Raw genomic sequence first — 5,051 nt, forward strand, 5'->3', positions numbered from 1 at the left:
GGGGCGGCGCCGGGACCCCGCGGGCAGCGCTGCCCCCGCCTCCTGCCGCCTGCAGAGCGAATGTTCAAGTTTAAACAGTTTGGTGCCTCATTCGACTTGGCCTGGTTTCTTTTTTTTCTTTTTTTTTTAAAGAAATATATCTTTATTGATTTCAGAGAGAGGAAAGGAGAGGGGGGGAGAGAGAGAAACGTCAGTGATGAGAGAGTCATTGATGGAGCCCGCAACCCCCGCCGTGCCCTGACCGGGAATGAACCCCGGTCGCCCGGGCCCCAGGTCCACGCTCAACCGCTGAGCCACCCGCGGGGCTGGGCCTGGTTCCTCATCGCCGTGGGAATTGGCCTTTACAACATCAAGAAGCCAACTAACACCCCCGTTCATGTGTGTCCCAAATTCAACATCAGACTAAACCGGGAGCCGCTTCCGACACAACTTACTGACCATTGAAATCTTTGAGTATTTCTGAGAATTTCATTAATAAATGAAAGAAAATAAGGTTGCCGAGGCAAAGAGCAGGGCGATGGAGCGCGGAAAACACACACCGAGGTCTAAGGGAAGAAGGAAGTCCCGCCCGCGCTGGACAAGGTGCCCGCCCACGAGGTCGTCCCGTCCCTGCCTGCGCCGCGGTGGTGGCCGAGCGTGTCCCGCGAGCGGCGGGGCGGGTCCTGGGCCCCGGCGGGGCGGCCGACCCCGGGCGGGCAGTGCGGGGGCCGGCGGCGCTTCTCTCCCTAGGTGCCCCCAGCCAGCACCCCGAGGGGGCCGGAGAATGGACGGGCGCTGCTGCCAGGGCGGTCAGCCTAAGGAGTGACCGCGGCGAGCGGTTCCGGGGGCGGGCTGGAGGAGCTGAAGCCGCGGCTGGGAGCCAGGGGCCGAGCCGCCCCCGCCCTGCGGAACTGACCGCCCCCGGGACGCCTCCCTGGGTGGGCAGCTCCGCTCGCGGGGCTGGGAGCGGCGTCTGTGCGGCGCCGCCCGGTGTCCGCGGGGTGACGGTCAGCGCGCGGCCGCTGTCCCTCCGAGTCGCGGCGGCGCCGGCCGGCCGGTCCCGGGCGGCCCCCGGGAGGGTCCGAGGCCCGCGGGGCGGCGCCGACGCGCTTTCCAGGGGCAGGTCCGTCGCCAGACGGGGCGCGGCCGGGCCAGGGTCCCCCGCCGCCCTCACGCCGCCGCGCTGTTGAAGGGAACCTGCCGCTGACCCGTCTCCTTCCCCAGCGACCCGGGCTCCGGAGCCGACGCTCCCCCGCGACGCGGGCTGGAGGCTGCGGCTGGTCGGCGGCGCCGGAGAACCGGCGGGAAAGGTGACCCTTCGCTGGCCGCGCCGCGGGCCCGTCCCGGCTGCGAGGCGCGCAAACGGGCCGCGGGAGTGCGCCCTGCGCGCGTGGCGGCACCGGCGCTCTGCGGGGGAGCCTTGTTCACGATGAATTGACTGAGAAGTCCGCGAACACTTACGGGAAAAGGACACGTTCACGCGGGGACGGGACCTGCGGGCGCCGAAAGGCGGGGGGCTGCGGGCGCGCGGGGGGCTCGGCGGGGAAAGGCGGGGGGCTGCGGGCGCGCGGGGGCTTGGGGGGAAAGGCGGGGGGCTCGGGGGGAAAGGCGGGGGAAAGGCGGGGGGCTGCGGGCGCGCGGGGGCTTGGGGGGAAAGGCGGGGGGCTCGGGGGGAAAGGCGGGGAGCTCGGGGGGAAAGGCGGGGGGCTCGGCGGGGAAAGGCGGGGGGCTGCGGGCGCGCGGGGGGCCGGGGGGAAAGGCGGGGAGCTCGGGGGGAAAGGCGGGGGGCTGCGGGGGAAAGGCGGGGGGCTCGGCGGGGAAAGGCGGGGGGCTGCGGGCGCGCGGGGTCTCGGCGGGGAAAGGCGGGGGGCTGCGGGCGCGCGGGGGCTCGGCGGGGAAAGGCGGGGGGCTCGGGGGGAAAGGCGGGGGGCTGCGGGCGCGCGGGGGCTTGGGGGCAAAGGCGGGGGGCTCGGGGGGAAAGGCGGGGGGCTGCGGGCGCGCGGGGGGCTCGGGGGGCTGCGGGGGCTCGGGAGGAAAGGCGGGGGGCTCGGCGGGGAAAGGCGGGGGGCTGCGGGCGCGCGGGGGGCTCGGGGGGCTGCGGGGGCTCGGGAGGAAAGGCGGGGGGCTCGGGGGGAAAGGCGGGGGGCTGCGGGCGCGCGGGGGGCTCGGGGGGCTGCGGGGGCTCGGGAGGAAAGGCGGGGGGCTCGGCGGGGAAAGACGGGGGGCTGCGGGCGCGCGGGGGCTCGGCGGGGACCCCGGCGGCTCGGGCGGGGCGCCTGCGGGCGGCGCTCTCCCGGCTGCGGACGGACAGACCCAGTTGTCCAGAGGGGTTCGTGGGACTTTGACCGGAAGCGACGGGACCTGTCCGCGGACGAAGCCCGGGCTGTCGGAGGCTCCTGTGTCTCGGTGGAAGCGCCTTTGGCGGCGTGGCTCTAGCTCTTAGTGCTCAGAAACTGGGCTTCACCGTTAGCTGAGCGCGGGGCACTGACTGGTGAGTCGGGCTTATAAAAACCGGTCGGTTGTTTCACTCCGAGAGCACACAGGAGGCATACTCCTGAGACTGAGCATTTTTGTTGGGTATTCAAGTCTTCGTGGATAACCAAAAGAATAGAAATAATTATAACAAGTTACATTTTACGTTGCTTTTCATTTTTAAGAAATTTTATTCAGAAATACGACTTTGTAAGACTAGAACTTCAATCTAGCTAGCTAGCCTTCTCTGCTCTAGGGTTACATATACCTACATGACTAGGGCTAATCGTGTACAGTTTACCGCATCTGTAATCAGTCCTCTTTTCTTCATATCATCAGTTACCAGAAACTTTGTTGTCTCTACAAACAGGGAAATTGTGGCACAAAGAACTTAAGTAACTTAATTTGATTTAAGATTAAGATAGTGAATGACAGAGCCAGGATTTGAACCCAGGAATCTAGGTGGTCAGACACCAGGACTCATACATTTGTTAGTTTCATCTGCTGCTCCATTTTATAGGTATAAAATAAGGTTAAGATATTAAGCCATTTAAGGAGACATAAAATGTCTCATTAAAGATCAGTGAGTCTTTTTTTTTTTTACTTTTAAAATTTATCTTTATTGTTGAGAGTGTTACAGGTGTACCATTTCCCCCCCTCCCCAATTGACCCCCTCCACTTCCCTCCCACCCCCTCCCCAGGCCTTCACCCCATTATTAACTGTGTCCATGGGTTATACATATAACTTCTTTGGTTAATCTCTTCCCACCCTCCACCCCCCTTCCCTCTTTCCCCTGAAATATGTTCGTCTGTTGCATGTGTCAATGTCTCTGGATCTATTTAGTTCGTCAGATTCTTTTGTTCATTACCTTCTTCTTAAAGACGACCCTTCAACATTTCCTGTAGTGCTGGTCTGGGGTGATGAACTCCTTTAGCTTTTCCTTGTCTGAGAAGCTCTTTATCTGACCTTCAATTCTAAATGACAGCTTTGCTGGGTAGAGTAATCTTGGTTGTAGTTTCTTGTTTTTCATCACTTTGAATATTTCTTTCCACTCCCTTCTGGCCTGCAAAGTTTCTGTTGAGAAATCAGCTGACATTCATATGGGTGCCCCCTTGTAGGTAACTAACTGCTTTTCTCTTGCAGTTTTTAAGATTCTCTCTTTGTCTTTAACCTTTGGCATTTTAATTATGATGTGTCTTGCTGTGGGCCTCTTTGGGCTCCTCTTCTTTGGGACCTTCTGTGCTTCCTGGACTTGTAAGTCAATTTCTTTCCCCAGGTAGGGGAAGTTTTCTCTATTTTTTCAAATAGGTTTTCAATTCCTTGGTCTCTTTCTTCCCCTTCTGGCACCCCAATAATACAAATGTTGGGCCTCTTGAAGTTGTCCCGGAGGCTCCTTATATTATCTTCATATTTCTGGATTCTTTTTTCTTTTTGCTCTTCTGGTTGGGTGTTTTTTCTTTCCTCGTGTTCCAAATTGCTGATTTGATTCTCAGTGTCCTCTACTCTACTGTTGATTTCCTGTAAATTATTCTTCATTTCAGTTCCTGTAGCCTTCATTTCAAATTGGTACTTTATTATGTTATCAGTTTTCTCAGTTATTTCTCTAATAGTGTGCTTAAACATCCTTATAACCAAAATCCTGAACTCTGTATCTGTTAGCTTGCTTGGATCTATTTCATTTAGTTCCTCTTCTAGAGATTTCTTCTGTTCTTTCCTTTGTTGCCTCCGCATTTTGTCTGCTTCTAGGTGTTTGTTTCTATGTATTAGGTAGAGCTGCTGTGTCTCCTGGGATTTATAGAGTGACTTTGTGTAGTAGGTGTCCTGTAGGGCCCAGTGGCTCAGCCTCCCCAGTCACCTGAGCTGGGCCTTCCAGGTGCTCCCCTGTGTGGGCCGTGTGCACTGTCCAGTTGTAGTTGAGCCTTGGTTGCTGTTGGCGTCACTGGGAGGAACTGACCCCCAGGCCAATCAGCTGTGAGGACCAGCTGCAGCTACAGCCAGAGAGCTGCTGTGCTGGCGACACCCCTATGGAGCAGGATTTACTTCAGTGGAGCTTTGGTTCACCAAGTGTGCCCCTTGAGTGTCACTCGTGGATGTGGTAGGGTTGTAATCCAGTGTGGTCGAGTCTGACCACCAGGTGCACTGTCTCTGGGGCTTCCGAGGAGGTGCAAAGTCAGCCTGTGCCAGTGCCTTGCCCAGGGCCACCCAGCATAAGCTACACAGCAAACCGTAGTTGGCTGCTCCTTGTGCTGGGCTTGGAGGTGTCCAGGAGAGGCCCAGCTATGAGCCAATGCAGGTGCCAGGCCTGGGGCCACTTATCAAGCTGTATGGGGCCCGCTGCTGCTTGTTTGAGAGATTTTAGGAAAGTCCTAAGCATGAGGTTTGAGAGGCCACTTGCATAGAAAAGCCCCTGGAAATGGCCTGGATGAGCTGCAGGTGGGGAGGGGCGGGGCCCCCAGGAATCATGGGGCGGGGCCAAAGGTGCGAGTCAGGTGCTGGCGATTCCAATATGGTGCCTTCCTGCCGGCTGTGTGCGGGAGGACTTGCCAAAGGAGCCATGGCCTCCGCCAGCCCTTCTGCCCGGGAGGAAGCCGCCCCTCCA

This window comes from Miniopterus natalensis, chromosome 8, assembly GCF_054644295.1.
Source record: "Miniopterus natalensis isolate mMinNat1 chromosome 8, mMinNat1.hap1, whole genome shotgun sequence".
In the NCBI taxonomy this organism is placed as follows: Eukaryota; Metazoa; Chordata; class Mammalia; order Chiroptera; family Miniopteridae; genus Miniopterus; species Miniopterus natalensis.